The sequence below is a fragment of the Pinus tabuliformis genome, chromosome 3_1 (genome assembly GCF_031772625.1).
Source record: "Pinus tabuliformis cultivar Carrire ecotype Pingquan chromosome 3_1, CPIR1, whole genome shotgun sequence".
Classification (NCBI taxonomy): domain Eukaryota; kingdom Viridiplantae; phylum Streptophyta; class Pinopsida; order Pinales; family Pinaceae; genus Pinus; species Pinus tabuliformis.
Window position 1 is genome coordinate 601,904,313 of NC_142301.1, and position 19,216 is coordinate 601,923,528.

Sequence of the window (19,216 nt, forward strand, 5' to 3'; positions counted from 1 at the left end):
GTGGTTCATTTGGGCAAACCTCCTCTGCCCCATCTTTCTCTTACAAAGATGCAGCACGCAAAAACGCTGCCCAACCTCAGTTCTCTTCAAAGGCAACCGAGCAAAATGGAGCTCCAAAGCTGTTTCTGGTAGACAAATTAGAGGAAATTCCCTCCATTAACTTCTCTAATCCTAGGGTTGAAAACCGCTACCAGAGCTTTGCAGAATCTGCACTCATTTGCAGATTTAATGGCCTATGGCCTCGCACAGCAGATCTTTATCAATGGGTCCATTCCTTTTGGACTAAAAAGTGTAAAATCTTCTTATGTTCAAAAGGTTTCTTCCTGGTGCTTTTTGACTCAAGCGAAGACTACCAGAAAGCCTTAACGGGAGGCCCCTGGTTCTGGGGTTCAGCTGGGCTTTTTCTTACCCCCTGGTTTCCTGACTTCGACCCCTCTACAACAGTCATCTCCAAGCTTCCCATTTGGGTCAGGCTCTCGAATCTTCTGGCACATTTTTGGGATTTCTCTGTCTTCCTAGCTATTGGAAACACTTTGGGACGATACCTGGCTACAGATACCTCAAGAAGGGAAAATGGTCTCTACACTTATGGCAGACTGTGTGCAGAAATAGATATCAGCAAAGGACTGCCGGATCAGATTAATCTCAAGTTTGGAGATTTCCATTGGACTCAATCACTGGATTACGAGAATACAGCCTTCCGCTATCGCCATTGTCATCAAACAGGGCACCTTCAGAATACATGTTCCCAGCTCAAAGTTAAAAAGAAGAATGTGAATCGTAAGCCCAAATCCAAGAGATGGAATCCTTTTGAACCACCCCGTTCGCTGGACGATTTAGGCTTCTTGAGTTCGAAGGAGGAGGAATCTGAGGCAGATGTGCAGGTTGATGAGGAAATTCCGAAGGACGCTCCCTCGGCTCATCCGGAGGTTCCCTCTAACCAACAGATTTCTCAGAAACGTTCCCATTTCTCTTCGTCCTCAGACTCTGATAAGGATGCTCAGCCATCAGAACAGAATAATCTACAACTTGTCATGACTCAGCCAAGCTCCACTGGGTGGATAAAAGTGAGCAAGAAAAAAGGCAAAAAATGTCGTTTTGCAGGAAACAACCCTTCGGGGTAGCCTTTTGCTCAGTACTTTCCTTTGTATTCCTTTGCTTTCTATGGCCCGTCCCTTGTCTGTCTATTTGGAGCAAGGTTGATTCCCTATCACCTCCGGCTCCATTGCTTCTCTGCTAAGCCTGTTTCCAGGCTTGATTGTACTATATTCTCCCTCTCTTAATAGAATTAGTCTTTATTAAAAAAAAAAAAAAAACAAACAAAAAAAAAAACATTAAATATCATATATAAAGTTTAATTAAATATATTTCATTACATCATTTATTTCAATTAAATTTAAATTAATATAAAATTAACTATTAAACATTATTTTGTTTTACTTACTAATGAAACTTATATTAATTAGACTGTATAAAATTCGAGAGCATGTATAATGAATATTGATTTTTTTTAATTTAATTTTATAGTAAAATACAAATCAAACGATTTTTTCATCGCTATATTCATTTAAGTGGAAAACTTTGGATTTGAAGACAAACACTTCAAAGATGAAAATTTGTTGTTGCATTTGAGGGGTTGTAGTGTTTTTATCCCTTCTTTACTGCTCGCATAAAAATCCACAAAATTTTGATTTGTGTCATCATGAACATAATATCTGGGTAACTTTAGTGCTCCGTTGGCGTTCTACTCTAAAAATATTGTTTCAAAACATTAAGTTTGTCTGGATGTAGAATGTAACCATATTAGCAAGCTTTATGGGGATCATTTCATAGGGAATAACTAGAGTACCACCTGTAACCTAGGATTGGACCATATAAGCGAACGCTCAACTCTTGATATCAAACTCCAAGACCTGTGAGTAGTTTCATTTCCTTCAAAAATTAATTATTAATCATTAAAAATTAAAATAGAAAAATGATGCTAATAACATAGAGTTAGCTGGAGATCGGGAGCAATGGTGAAGATCTGCAACATCGAAGTTTATGTGATTCCGGCGATCTATGGCGATGAAGGGAAAAATATGATGGTGAGGGGTTGTGAAGAAGGATCTGCAAAGGAAGTTAGGGACAACAACCCACTCCTCCAATACGATGTGAATCATATCTATGTTTGTATACAAAGGATGAATAAAGTTAGGGTTTTGCAGTGCTCGGTAGCTAAAAATTTTGACGACTCTGGGTCTACGACCCTAGCCCAAATTGCTGAGGAATAGATTTGAAACTCTTGTTATGTGTCGGATGGATTCGTATACCATGGGATCTCTGTTATGAAACCAACTCACAAAAAGATATAGAAGATAGATGAACGCCTTAGAAATAACCCTCTTCGAGGGGGCAACCTCTTTTACATTACACAAATGAACAATTCTTGGATGATATAAATGACAAGACTTCCTTTCTATATATAGGAGTCTAAGGGGTCATAATATAATCAGAGCCGGCATAACAATAATAATGTAAGGGCACAATAATAACAATAGTGGGATTCCATGGGGCATAATAATAACAATATGGGACTACATGGGCACAATAATATAATAAGGGGGTTGTACTACTAACAATAAGGGGTTACACTAGTAGTATAGGGGCCTAACATGCCCCTGTCCTTCAAAAAGTGTTGTCCTCAATGCTTGAGTAGTTCTTGATCCTTATATATAAAATTCTTCCTATGTGGAATCTTCAGTGGGTAAGTTCTTCCACTTGACGAGATATTCTGAAATTGATCGATTTCGTAGCTTTCGGGTTCCTTTTTCTATGACTGCTCTAGGTTCCGATATGACTTTTCCTTCCTCGTCAAGTTCTGACAATATTGTTTGAATTGGGATCTTCTGCAACTTTCGAATGAGTGGCCACACTTCTTCATCCTTCTTCCATTCATCCCTTGCTTCGTTTATCCAATCTGGTTGGATAATAGAAATAGCACAAAACAATGCTTCCACATCCCCATCCTTTGTTGAGAGTGCATTTGCAACAATAATTTTCTTCCCTCTTCTGTAGATGATGCCAAAGTCATAACCCAACATATTTGTGACCCATTTTTCTGTTCTTATAAAGATAATATTTGTTCTAAAAAGTATTTAAGGCTATCATGATCCATTTTTACCTTGAAGTGTCTTCCCATTGGGTAAGGTCGTTGTTTCTTAAGTGCATGTAGTATTGCCAACATTTCCTTCTCATATATATCTTGCTTGAGATGTAGCCGTAAAAATACCCAATCACATACATCAAAACCTTTTTCACTGCGATGTTGATCTACCTGTTGCTTCATTCGATTGTGCACCAAAGTGGTGTTATCCTTTAAAAGTTGGAGAACTTGTTGTTGATGCTCGATGTGATCTTTCATTGCTTGAACCTTTTTCTTCTTGATATGTCCTTCTATCTTGAGAGTTTGAAGAGTGGTAATGTTTTCCAATGCTTTACAAGATATGGTCAGATTCATTTCTTGATGCTCGATGTGATCTTTCACTTCTTGAACATTTTTCTTCTTGATGTGTCATTCTCTCTTAATAGTTTGAGGAGTGGTAATTCCAGCTAATGCATTACAAGATATGGTTGGATTCATTTCTTATTTTTTGATGTGATCTTTCACTTCTGGATCCTTTTTCTTCTTGATATGTCCTTCTATCTTGAGAGTTTGAGGAGTGGTAATTCTTATCAATGGTTTAAAAGATATGGTCAGATTCATTTCTTCTTTCTTTGGGGTTGGGTCCTGGTGTATATCCTCTTCTTTTGATGTTTCTTGATCCTTTTCTTCCTCCTCTTCATACTCTATGTAAAATAATTTCTTCTCAGCACACTTATGACCTTTAGTGCATTTTCTATCACAATTGTAACAAAGCCCTTTTCTCTTTTTTCTTCCAATTGTTGTGGTGTAAGCCTTGTAGGTTGTGGAAGGGTAGGAGAAGAAACACTTCCATAGTTATAGTCGTGAGTGGTTGGATTCCTTGTTTCCATAATTTCGCTTTTAATTTTTCTTGCCCACCTGAATGCCTTCTCCAATGAATCAGGTTCCCAAAGACGAAGCTCATGTTGAATGTTATCCTTTAAAGTACCTATGAAGACATCAATCCTTTGCTTCTCTAGAATATCATTTACGCTTATATTCAATTTTTGAACGTCCTCAATGTACTCTTCCATTGAACACTTTTGTTTGAGATTTATCAATTGGCTAAACAAGGTGTTTCTCTTTATATCCTCATAATGTGCTATCATTTCCTGTGTGAAAATTGATCACGTAACAAGTGGTTTACGAGAACAAAGCCCTATATACCATAAAAATTGGTCCAGTTATAAATATGAAGATGCAATACATATCTCTTGTAACATTTGCACCTCATGTATATCAAAATATTGCTCCATCTGTAGTATCCAATTTACTGGATCCTTTCCATCAAACTTCCTCATATCGACTTTTCTTTATTTTAGGAGCTTAGTCTTGAAACAATTATAACTCTATAATTTCAGATCTTTAAGTTCTGAAATTGCAGCCTGCAGTGGCCCTCTATGTCCTCTTTCCAATTCCACTAGTCTGATCGAAATTGGATTCTCCAAGAAATAGTTATGCATAATCTCGAAAGATGACTTGATTATATACCTTTTCATCAGAGAGAACTTGTATGAAGTTCATGTGTCACAATTTTGACCTTCGGATCTGAAAAATATACAAAGAACACTACAGTCCATCCTCTTTATGCAACTTCTTACGAAATTTTAATCTGATGCTTAGAGAGAATGTTATGACGATTTTCCCAAGGTGAGTTGTTTAAAATGTAATTCGGGAGTCTGCAAAAATCCTAAGTTCCTTAGATAATATATCCGAAAATATAGCGAGACAATATCTGAAATTCAGACCCAAAGTTTAGAAATATTTCCGCTGAAATGGGTTTTTTTTGTAGCTTCTGACATGTCGCAGAAAAAAAGTTATAGCTAAAATTCCACGATGACCTGTTTGGAGCAGTGAAACCCTAGAATCCTAAGCTCTGATACCAAATGTTAAGAAACCAGCTCACAAAAAGATAGAAAAGATAGATGAATGTCTTAGAAATAAGCCTCTTCGAGGGGGCAACCTCCTTTACATTACACAAATGAACAATTCTTGGATGATACATATGACAATGCCTGCTTTCTATATATAGGAGTCTAAGGGGTGATAATATAATGAGAGCCGACATAACAATAATAATGTAAGGGCACAATATTAATAATACTGGGCTTTTATGGGGCACAATAATAATAATATGGGGACTACATGGGCACAACAATATAATAAGGGGGTTGTACTAATAACAATAAGGGGTTACACTAGTAGTATAGAGACCTAACAGTATTACAGTGGAGAAGAATATTAGCGTAAAATTAGCAAAATTGACCTATATTCAATGGAATAATGGAGAAAAATGTATGCATAGTAAAAAATTTAATTGCAAAATTTTCCAAGTTTTATCATTCATGTATAAATGTGTAATGTTATATAATAATAATAATATAAAATTTATTAAATAATGAATCCATACAGGTGAGGAAAGTTTTAAATAGAGGAGGAATGACCTGTTATAGGTTTTTTGAACTCAATGTTTCGGACTACCAAGTGAGTCCATCATCAGGGGATGCGTCAGTAGATATTTTGAAGATATTAATGATGTATCCATGAGCTATATTTCAGAGTATATGTATAGGAAAATATAGATTGGAGATCAGTTTCACTCTGGGTAATCTTAATTTCTCGAATTTTGATGTGTTGTCCATCATGTCCCTTCCATGGTAGGACTTGATGTTGTTAAATAATGAATCCATACAGGTGAGGAAAGTTTTAAATAGAAGGGGAATGACCTGTTATAGAGTTTTATGAACCCAACGTTTCAGACTACCAAGTGAGTCCATCATCAGGGTATGCGTCAATAGATACTCTGAAGATATTAATGATGTATCCATGAGCTCGAATATGCGTAGAAGTGGACCTCAGTAAAGACCTTCTAGATCACATACAGTTGAAAAGCAACAAGCATAACTGGACTCAATTCCTAGATTTTGAGAACACATATTTTAGATGTAGAACATGTCATCAAATAGTACATCTACAAAACATGTGCCCTGATGCCACGAAAGAATCACGAAGAAAGAAAAATTCAAGAAAGTATTCCAAAGGATGGAAATTTACCCCAAATGAGTCAGATGAAGAAGAGGACGATGAAAAGGCTCCCATTACCACTCGGAATACTCAGGAAAAAGAAGGAAAGGAGGAAGCAATACAAGAACAATCGGATCTACAAGTCACTACACAACTATTAAGGATACTTGAAACAATGTATACTAGTGGATTCCAACATCCTCATGCATCTAAAAATTATGATTCAGACAAGGAAACTTCAAGAGTAGAAGAAGGAAATCAACTCACCATAGTATCCTTCATGTCATCTGAAGGAGAATTGCGAAAGATTGAAAAAATGAAATGGAAGAAAGCTTAACTTTTTTTCTTAATGTTGATTATTTTCTATGAAATTATGATCATGAGTCTTTTGACTAGATGATGGAATGCTTTCAAGCATCTTCAACATGTAATTTTGTTTTCATTAATAAAACTATGATTTTTCCTTGGGAAAAACGTAGAGTTAGCTATACATTTCAATAATTTTAATGCTCCTATAAGACACTTCTACCCATGACTGCATGGAAAGCTGTATAACCATTTCCCCTCTTCCAAAATCTCCACTCTTTCGGTGGACTACAATTTGTCTCGTTAGGTTACCTTTGAACTTACTTTACACATGATAGTTTGAAAATGAAGATGTGTACTATGACATCAAGTAGTTTAAAAGTATAATTGGCATGGAATATCATATGTTATGCTATGATATTATATGACTAGCGTTTCAACCCAAAAATGAGCAAGAGAATTAAGAAATAACAACATCGAGCAGTGTGTAAGCTAATCTGTCATGGAACCCATATGCAAAGGAAATATACACACAAATTGAAGGCACAACATAAAAAATAAAAATATACACAATTCCATGCTCATGATGTTTGTGGTGTCGTTGATGACACATTTTCTCCTTCAAAAACGCAGTAATGGAATTCAATTGCACTAAATTTAATTGTTAAATATAATAAAAAATCCCATACACATGACATCAAAATACGATGGAGGGTTTCTTTCAAATTCCCACCGTATGAGAAAACCCCAAAGATCTTCACAATGTTTTTCATTAAAAAACAATCAAAATAAAAGTGGAAATTACGAAATAATGATCAGTGGTTGTTTCCCCTACGAAGTCTCCTGTTTCAAATTTTCGTTGTACGACTCCCTTTGAAATTTTCAGGGGATAGAGAATTGTTCCAATTAGGGCCTCCACGTCAGGGAATTGACTAAGCCTAATGGAATTGGAGCTTACATAAATAACACAATCAACTCCAATGTCTGTTTGAATACAAAAAACAACTAAAATGTTCTGAAAATCGCAAAAAATGTTCGGAGGAAAATAAAAAAGACAAGAACGACAAGAAATCTATTTCGTTATGCGATAACGCCAGGAAAAATATACTAGACAAAGAAGCTAATTCTTCTGGAGCTATTTTCAGGAAAAGCGAACTACATACCTTCAGGAAAAAGACATCGATCCCTCCAAGGAAAAGACATTGATACGCAGAAAGCCTCTTCCAAGACGCACAAAGTTCAACAACAATAACAAGACAACATATATGAAATTGTAAAATGAGCAAAGTAAAAAATTGTGCAGCATGTATTGAAGACATAGCACAGTGGACAATCAATCATAATCGGGCCACTTACCTTCGCTGACTGTCATTAAAAGCGTGAATCAAAATGTGTATGTTTAAGATACTAAGGTGCATTATAAGTAATGATCTTAATGCCATCCATTAGAGGTATGTACCATTGTACCGTAGCATAAGTTCCTTCTTTCATAGAATAATATAGAATATGTTACCAATTGCATAGAACATGTTACAAACCACAAAGAATAGTTTTTAATCATTATTATATATGTTGCCGTCGCCTATTCATTACGTGAATCATGTTGAATGGATAACATTATTTAGGATTCTTCCAATCCCATATTTAAGCGATTCCATCATACCTGCAAATCCACTCACCCTTGACATGACCGACATTGGATTTATTTGAGACATCGATGGACAACCAGAAGAACAAAATGGGAAGCCTAGGGGTGCAAAGCCCTATTTCCAACCAGAAGAACAAAATGGGAAGCCTAGGGGTGCAAAGCCCTATTTCCAACCTTATTGCATAATAAATGTGGCTTGACATGAAGCCGATATAACACATCGCGGGGTGATGAGAGAGAAAAAAAATAACAACATGTTATATCGTCGTAGTGATGAGAGAAAAAAAAATATAACAGCATATTATATCGTGTTATATCAAACCACATTTACTCTGCAATACGATTGGAAATAAGGCTTTCCGTGCAGAAGGTATAATAACAATGAATGTCGTGAATGTCCAGACAAGACAAGACGTATTACAATGAATGCTCTCAAGCTATAAGAATGAATGTTGAGGCAGGTGCTGACATCACGCATCAGGGCTTGAAGCCATAGTGCTGTCAGAGTATTGATGTAACCACCTTAGAAATTAAAAACTTAAATGTTTACATTAGAAACCTATAAAATATTTATGTACATACCCTTCAATTAATACCAAAACATGATTACTAGTGACATAATAATATAATAATTTAGTATTAAATGAAATAAAAATAAAATACCTCAACCATCGACTTATGATTAATATTTACTAATCAGATGGACCTTCTAAGGGCAGGAATATGGCAGCAAAAAGGGATAATATTGGCTAAATGTTTTCCCACTTTTGAAAGGGTTAGTCGTTGCCACTATTGATGCAGAAATGGAAGCAAATATATGTGTTTTTGTGTTACTTTTTGACGACAAACCTAATCTCCTTTAACCACTGCCACTGTTATGGGCGAGGCGAGGAATGGTTAATTAAAAATAATATCCTACTTGTGTCCCTTGGTGCATTTTCCAATTGTGTGATTATGTAATTTTTAAAATAAATATAAAATATTATTTTTTAAATAAATATATATATATATATATATATATTTTTAAATAAATATAAAATATTATTTTCTTTTAAAATAAATATAAATATTTTTTTAATCAAATATAAATATTTTTTTAATTAAATATAATATAATATGATATTATCATATAAAGTATAATAAAAAATAAAAATAAATATAATTTTAATTAAAAATATTATAAAATATTAATAATTTCAGAGTTATTGTAATTACCAAATTCTTTGTTAATATTTCAATATAGTACAAAAGAGATGTCATAGAAATACTTCACTCTTTTATATATACATAATTTTCATCATTTTTAAAATATATTTAAATATATCACTTAAATAAATTGTAAAAAAAGTTGTTTCTTAATTAATTCAATTCTTGATTAGTAAGATGCCGCGTTTAAAAATATTATTAATAAAAGATAAAATTAGATGATAATGATGATTATGATGATGATGATGGTGGTGGTGGTGGTGGTGGTGGTGGTTATCGTCCACTAAGACCAAATTGGTCTATCGGACCTATACTTTTCTTAGTTTTTAAATTTTCTGGCTCCTCGTCTTTCTTGGCAAGATTGGTGTTGTAGCTTTCTTTTTTTCTCTACGGTCTTCCAACTTCCTTTATCTTGCATCTCCTTCATCTCTTTTGATTCTTGGGACATTGGTGTCTTAGTTTCATCTATTGTGTTCGTCCTTTTGAAGATAGTCGGAGAAGAAGTTTGGTCTAGGAGATCTGCTTTGCTATTAAATAAAGATTTATTTTTGTGCGGTATTCGAATCCTCATAGTGCATATTAAGTAAAATATTTGAATCTTATCTCTGTGCCTATAAACTATTTAAAATGGTTTCACTATTATATATTTTGGCACTTTTCCATAATATTTTAAATCAATTTTGATTAAAATTAAAAAATATTCATTACAATTCTAGTTTAAATTGTAGCCTACAGATTCCAAGTGTTCAACATTAGAAACCAGTATAACTACACACCATTCGACTTATATTGGCTTTTGTTTATATATATTCATTTTACTAAGACATCTAAGCGTATACAAAGATCTTATTTTACATTTTTCACTTAGATCCATGTTTCAGGTAGATCTATACTAATTTAACCTAAATTATTGAATTAAGCCTTATGTGATCCATATCAGATTTTTGAGAAATGTTTTCGGTAATAATCACATCAAAATTCATTTGTCCACATGTTTTGAACTAGCAAGTGTGGTTCATCATTAGGACAATATGAAGACTCAAATCATGGTAACTAGTTAAATAGAGAGATTGACCATTCAAATGGCTAGAAAAATGGCTATATTTGACCTAAAGAAACCGCTACATTTCACTGAGCTTCAACTGCAAAACACAAGACCAGGAGTAAAGGACATAAGTTTATTTATTTATTTATTATTATTATTATTTTTAACTAATTTTATATAAAACCAAATTTATTATTAATTCTATGTTTAATAAAAACTAAAAAACCTATTAGTTAAACATTATATATATTTATAAATATATATAAGTTAAAAGATATACATTTATATATATATATGAATGAATATAAATGTTTACAATAAGAATCTTATAAGTATGTTTATATTTAAAAAAATTATTTATTATAAAAATGAAGTTTAAATATATATATATATATATATATAATTATTATAATTTTATTTAACTAAAAAAAATTAAATAAAAATTAACTTAAAAATATATATTAATGGGTTTAAACGAGGAAATTTAAATTCAATACATAATTATTAAGGGAAATTTTCCGTGCTTTCTCCATTAATAGAATATATATAAATTTATCCTAATATTAATATAGAAATAATATGTGAATTGAAAATAAATCATGATAATATTAACCAGGATAAGGATAAGAATAACAGTAAATACTATATAAATAAAAGAAAACGAAAAAATAGATAAATAGAGAAGGGAATACAAGGAAAAATCAAACACTACAAGAGACGAGGGAGAAAATCCAAACCGGAAAACATTTTATAGGGAAAAAAAGGGGGGGGAGGGGGTGTGCAGGTGGGGGCGTTATAAGAGGAAAAGGAAGAGATCCAATAGTTGTTGATTTTCCATCTGTCATCTCTATTAAGATTACTCAGCCTCCTTTCAATTTCAATGGCCTCCCTAAACTTCTGGTGATGAAAAGGAGAAATCCTAGCGATAACTCGGGCCTTATCAATGCATATATGATGTTTAGTCTGTACCGCATGTTTTTCCAAAGCTGAAGACTGGGCCCTCCCATGCTTTATGTTGGTTGCGTGCTCATGAATTCTCTGATTAATAGAGCGCCCAATTTCACCAACATAGGGAGTCCCACAAGAACAAGGAATAACATAGACACCTTTCATATCCTTGGGGTCAACAAGGTCTTTTACAGATCTTAGGGAGCTTTGAAGGGTGTTAAGGGGTCTAAAGGTTGAGGGAACATTATGCTTTCTTAAGATCCTCACAATCTTGTCAGTGGTCCCCTGGATGAAAGGGAGATGTACACCTGAGATACGATCTTTAGGGTCTTTTTAACCTTGGGACCTCTGCTAACTTTGAGGAAATCTTTAAGATCTTGGTGCCTACTATACCCATTTTTAACAAAAACATTAAGGAGATGGGCTTTCTCTTTATTGAGGTGGTTTTCATTAGAGATTCTCAACGCATGAGTAGCTAGTGTATTGAGAACACCAAGCTTTTGTGCACAGAAATGATGAGACTTGGCATAAAGCACTGATGACACTTGGCATAACTATACTGCTCAGTCTGAGTTTTCTTCCAAAACACCTAGTGAGAGAAAAAACCTAAATTATGCCAATTTACAAATTGTTTGCCTAATTATAATCTCCAAGGTTTAGAAAGCAAAAAAACACCACTAAGATAGAAAAATAAGATATCAATAAGTAGTGGATCCATGTTGAATCAAATGTATAGGAAACCTAAAAAGCTCAATGGGAGCAACTCATATCCCCATTATTGAATGGACAGCCAGCTTTTGTTGACTAATAACAATGTTGGTGAGTAATATCGTTTTAAAATTTGAGAACATATATACGATGCACCTCTCGCAACATCGGTATTGGTAGCCAAGCAACGCATATGCATAATAAAGCGTGAAAGGACAACGAGCTATTTGTCAATCGTGGCAAAGAGCTTGGTATTTGCATAGAATTGCATCGTTTTCGATTCTTTGTAAAGCTCACATACGTGATACACGTGAAATAGTGCGGGACAAATCTAAAGCCTACGGAGTACCGCTCCCTTATGTGAACAATGCTGAATTAAATTGTGGCTTAATGTGGAATGACATAGAATTATATTCATCTTAGAGAAATATTATGTCAAATGTCAAGTTAGACTTGTTACCGTTAATTTAGTTGCTTTATCTTTTCGATTTCTCTGGCTTGTACGCCAAAGAATGTGGGGTCTAAATTGGTATCTTTAATGTGCGAAAAAGTGAGAATGCCATGCCTATTTTTTTTCAAGGACACATGTCATAGTTCTCTTTAAATACAATTTAAAGAGACAACGAGCTATTTGTCAATCGTGGCAAAGAGCTTGGTCTTTGCATAGAATTGCATCGTTTTCGATTCTTTGTAAAGCTCACATACGTCATACACGTGAAATAGTGCGGGACAAATCTAAAGCCTACGGAATACCGCTCCCTGATGTGAACAATGCTGAATTAAATTGTGGCTTAATGTGGAATGACATAGAATTATATTCATCTTAGAGAAATATTATGTCAAATGTCAAGTTAGACTTGTTACCGTTAATTTAGTTGCTTTATCTTTTGGATTTCTCTGGCTTGTACGCCGAAGAATGTGGGGTCAAAAGAACGTGGTATTTTTACTGTGCGAAAAAAGTGAGAATGCCATGCCTATTTTTTTCAAGGACACGTGTCATAGTTCTCTTTAAATACAAATACGGTGGTTCTTTAAATATAAATTTTGTAGTTTTTTTTAAATGAATTTTTAAAATTTTTTTAATATATATTTTGAGTAGCGTGATCATATAAACATTGGGTAAGCATCATAAACATAAATTCATTATCAAAAATTTTCATGATATATTTTATGTGGTTAAAATTAAAAGATTCATAAAAACCAATTAAATTATAATTTTATTTTAAATTATTATGATGGTTATTATTTAAAAAATTAATTTATAAGTTAAACATATATATGTTTAAAAATATATTAAATAAAATTTTTAATTTCTAAAATTTATCATCATTTTATTATGGAAATTTTTAATCTGTAAATATGTTTTGTTATATATCATGGGTTAATATCATTGGTTATCAATACCACTTGACCAAAAAAAAAAATTCACTTAATATCACATTTTATTGTTAACTAAAAAAAACAAACATGACTAATTTAGACATAAACCTTAACTTTTGATTTGTGTACACTATTATGAATATTCTAGAATATTCTTTTGAGTTTAAATCTTTGCCATCCACTTAATACTTATTGATAATCAAATTAAATTTTTGAAACCTTCTTATAAAATAAATATACTTATATATAATTATGAGAAAAGTTATAAATAATTGTGAAAAAATTATTAATTAAAATATGTATCAAATTAAATAAAAAAATTCTATATTTATTTATTTATTAAAATCAAATGACCGTTATCTTAAGCAACTTAATTTTAAAAATCAAAATACATTTTAAACTTAACAACATTAATTTCAGAAAATAAAAAATACATTTTGAACTTAAATGTGATGAGTATAAGATGTTTGATAACCAATAAGTATTAATATTAAAGATGAATATAACATGTTTGATATCCATTGTAATATCTTTTATCTAGTAGGCTTTTTTTTTAATAGATATCAAAATTAAAACTTTTATGAAAAATAAAATTTTTAAAATAATTAATTTAGAGAATAATTAAATAATAATTTTATTAATAATTTATTTCCGAAAATAAAAAATACATTTTGAACTTAAATGTGATGAGTATGAGATGCTTATAACCAATAAGTATTAATATTAAAGATGAATATAACATGTTTGATATCCATTGTAATATCTTTTATCTAGCAGGCTTTTTTTATAATAGATATCAAAATTAAAACTTTTATGAATTTTTTTTTTTAAATAATTAATTTAGAGAATAATTAAACAATAATTTTATTTTTAAATATGAAATTATTAATAAAATTAATTGAAGAAATGTATTATTTCAAAGTAATTCATTCTAACAAGTATGAGTGTTGTTTTCTAGTAAGGGTGAGTTATATTTGGGTAGGTCATCCTAGCTTATACTAAGAGTATGGGATATTGTTATGCAAGAAAAATAACATCTAATAAATCTCTCGAAGAGAGTCTGGTTTTGTTGTGTTGTCTACCAAACCAGGTTTGTGGCATATTTCCCTTGTGGGAGGGCCCAGAGAAATTAAATCTTGAAATATTATAAATAGCATCATCCATTAGTGTATGAGAGTAAAATAGACTTTGTTGAGAGTGGATTATACTATATGTTTGTGGTAGATTGTTTTTCCATTAAACTATAATGTTTTTCTGTTATGAGGTGACTTATTGTTTATATCTACATCAAACGATTTGAATCCAAATCAATGATTCAGATCCAAGATCAACCATGGACCGGAGCCGATTGTTTGAGTTGCATTCCATCTAAGGGGCAAAGCCTAGATTTGATCTGCAATGTGTAGCCAAAATTGAGGAGAAGCACCATGCGATCAGCGTGAAGTTGAAAGTTGTTGAAGCACTAGTTTCTCTTTTCTTCTACCACCACTCCGAATACTATATGTTTATGGTTTTCTTTTGATTTGGTATTCATTGCACATATCTCTATGAGGGTTCGCACAGATTAACATGGATGTGTAGCCATTGTGTTTAGTAGTTCCATTTAGCTTTTTTCCTGAGTAATTCCAACATGTGCTCCGATGGGAAGCCCACAAACGACGATGTTCCTGTGAGTACATCCAAATCTAACAATGAACCCTACTGTAGCCTTCTGTCCATAATTTTCTACTTTGTGTTCACTACTGTAACTAATGTACTTCTTGTGTGGAAGGCAAAGTATAAAGGCACTGCCAAAGTAAAAGGACTTGGCTTTGTATGGGTGTGTATTGCTGCATTGAATTTCGAAGGAAGCATCATAAATATATGGTTGGTGTTATCTCATTTTAGTTCGAGCCTTCGGGGAATAATATTTAGATATGATGTTGGTACCACTTCGGGTGCCTCTACTTCATTGCAAATGACTGGATTGAGTAAGGGTATCTCGAGCAATGGCTAATTACCGTGCGAAGGAGTTTCGCTACACCTAAATTTACCTTGGTGTTAACGCTTATATTAATGTTCATTGGAATGAAGAATACACCCCTTTTGGTGTATTCTTTATTCCAATGAACATTAATATAAGCGTTAACACCAAGGTAAATTTAGGTGTAGCGAAACTCCTTCGCACGGTAATTAGCCATTGCTCGAGATACCCTTACTCAATCCAGTCATTTGCAATGAAGTAGAGGCACCCGAAGTTTTATATATAAGTGTTGAATCCGTTCACTACTCTGTCCTTCTGCATCCGGTGTCCTCTGCGCGACTCCAGGTACGGCTCCCCTGTTTTATGCTCGTATTGCTACTGTTATATAGTTTTACTATCTGGGTCCGGGATTTATATAACGTTTCAGTCAGTATTAGATATCGCGCTCTGTATAGCTGCTTTTATTTGGTTTATCACATAAGTCTCTGCTGTTATATAGTTTTTCTATCTGGATCCGGGATTTATATAACGTTTCAGTCAGTATTAGATATCGCTCTCAGTATAGCTGCTTTTATTTGGTTTATCACATAAGTCTTTGCTATCTGGGTCCTGGTAATCTCCTCGCCTCTTGTTCTTTCGCCAATTGGCTCCTACACAGAGGATTTTCTCCTCCTTCAGGTCTCATTTTGGGGTTGAAGGGTATTTCTTCCCTTCCACAGTTCTGGCAAGCTCTCTCAGCCCAACTCCAGGCCGTCTGCAACATGCTCTGTGCACTAGTCAAGAAAATCAGAGCATCATTTTACATTTACCGGCCCTGTCAAGACTTCAGAATTCGAATTGGGAAATGGTGGATAGTTTTACAGTGCTGTTGCTGCTGCATAGACTGTAACAATCACCCGGAAGCATAGCGCTCTCTCCGGGAGCACACGTTTTTTCCGATTGTCTTTCCGGCTCTTTTTCAAAATTCACGTTTTCCCGGCTCTCAGTCATAACTCCTCACCTTCCTCTCTGCAACCACTGCCCCTTCTGCTCACCACCTTGCATGGGATCTGCGGTTATGGCGGTTCACAACGTCACCCGCGCCACCATTCTCCTCTCTTAGATCATTCTTTGTCAGCTTTTGGGCCTTCTACCTTGTTGGGACTTGAATTTTGTCAGGACTCCGTATCCCATCCAGCTCTTATCTCCCACCTCCGACTTTCCATCTGGGCATCTCTCTCCGTCGGCTTCTTTTTCGACGGTTCTAAATCAAGCCTTCGATTGTACGGGGCCCTCCCTTGGATCTCCCCTCGGTCTTTTTGGGATCTCTCACTGGCCTGGGGATGGCCGCAGACAGCGACTCCCCGGGTACAAAGGCTCTATTGGCGGCGGCCATTGAAACCGAAGAGGCTATCTATGCTACAAGTGGGAACCCCAGCTGGCATGACACTCTGTCAGGCTCCCTCCCTTCACGGCTAAGGGACCCTCCCCTCTTCGCATCTCAGCAACAGTTATCCCGCCGGAAAAAAAACAGAGCACCAGCTAAGACGGTCCCCCCCCCAAAGGCGGTCACGATCTCCGGGTCTTTTTTGACTGAGCGCATAGACAGTCTACAGAAGTTTGCTCTTGTTGGGAAATGGTATTTCCCCGAACTGGCCGAAGCAGACATGAGAGCATGGATTTCAAAAACATGGATGCCTATAATCGGCTACACTCCCATTATCTCCCGTATGATGAAAGAATGGTATTCTTTCCACTTCCAAAAGCAGGAGGACTTAGAAAGGGTTCTGGATAAACCGTGGGTATCTGGACGGAGTTTCCTATCGCTCTCAAGGTGGTACATGGGCTTTGACCCTCTCAAGAACACACCTTCCCACTCTTTGATATGGTTAAAGCTTCCCAATCTCCCACTCGAGCTATGGACGCAGGAATCTCTCGAATCAATTGGCAATGTGATTGGTAAATTTATCTATGTTGACCCATGGATTCGGGGGGAAAAGGATAAGCGCATTGCTTGGATCCTCATTGAGAGGCCTTACAAAGGCGGCTACCCCGAACAGCTGGAAATCATATGGGAAGGATCCCGTATATATCAGAGAATTGATTTCTGGGGCATCCCCTTCAGATGCTCCACTTGCCACCGCACAGGCCATCTACACAATGATTGTAAATACAGGAGAACGAGGCCCCTTCGCTCTATAAAAACCAAGGATCCATCTGATAGTGACAGCCTCTCAGGGCGACATTTCTCCTTTATGTCCTCTGATCATGCTAATAAGGGAGAATCGCCTAACCTCGCCGACTTTAAAAGCCCCCCGCTATCTCCCCCTCTCATGAATATGGCCGACTTCTCATGCCCTCCCATCCCGGAACAGCCAGAAGAGAACTCGGTCCCCTCCCCGCTCCCCTTGAATGTCGCTGATTTCGTTGTCGGTTCCCATCCAATACAAATATCCTCGTCCCCTCCATCTCCAACAACCAAAGATTTTCACCCTTCTTCGACCCCTTTCAACTCCCCTGTCTCCTCCCCTCTCAACGAACCGGACAACGACATTGACCAACTCCTGAACCGTCACCCTCCCATCCTTGAACCGCTCACCATCCACAAGCCCGCCTTCCCTTCCATCAGTCCCGCCTCCGCCAAGAACATTACCGTCCGCAAAAAAACCAGAGGTGGCAGCAGGCATTTTAGAGGACGATCGATCGCCACAGATTTGGGTGTCATTAACCTTCCTCTCATCGACGTCCCCATCCTTGAGTCTCCTCCCCCTCAGCCTCTTAGAGCAAGCGTGGCTGGAAGCTCTTCTAAATGACCTTCCTCGTCTCTTACAACATTCGGGGTTTAGGAATGGCCCCAAAATTCTTGGCTTTGAAAGCTACATTCCTATCGGAAAATCCATGCATCATTTTTGTACAGGAGACCATGCACACCAGTTCGTCTGCAATCGCTTTCTTCAGAAGAATGTTTCCCTCCTGGCACATGTCGGCAATCAGTGCTGAGGGCCTGTCGGGAGGTCTAGTGTCCCTTTGGAACCCTCTTATGGTCAAAGCCATCGCATACAAATGTCAAGCTGGTATTCTCCTCTCCGCGAGCATTCGGGGAAGACCCCGACCAATAAAGCTGCTCAATGTTTACGCGCCTTACAAGAACAGAACCCCCTTCTGGGACTCTTTTCTCCTAACAGGCATCCTTGACATACAATCTTTGATCATTGCGGGTGATCTCAACTTCACACTCTGCTCACAAGAATGTTGGGGTCACTGCTCGTCTATGGACAGTTTAGCAGTTAAAATGCGTGCTGAGCTCCTCAATAGGGACCTGGTCGACGTCCCTCCGGTTCCTATGGCCCCCACGTGGAACAATGGGAGAGTGGGTAACGCTTATATTGCTAAGCGAATTGATCGTTTCATCCTGTCTTCTTCTATCATTGAGGACTGGGGGATGCCCACAGCCAAAACTGGTGTTGCCGCCACCTCCGATCACAAACCCATTTCATTAGCATGGGTCAATGAACAACAAAGGAAGGGTTACTCATTCAAGTTTAATACAGTTCATCTACAGGATCATTCCTTTGAGGCCTTTGTCAAGCCCACTTGGGGCCTTATCACTCTCTCTGAGGATGCTCCCTTCCTCTCCTTCCGTGAAAAGATGGACAAACTCAGGGGGGACGTACAGTCATGGCAAATCAAGAAAAAAGCATCCGACTCTCGGGATCTAAGCAATATCTCGCAAGAAATAAATTTCATCTCGTCCTCCATCCATCTTCACGGACTATCCTTCGACAAGAAGATCCTCCTATGGTCCCTTGAGAAACGGAAACAAGATCTGCTCCTAAAAGAGGAGGC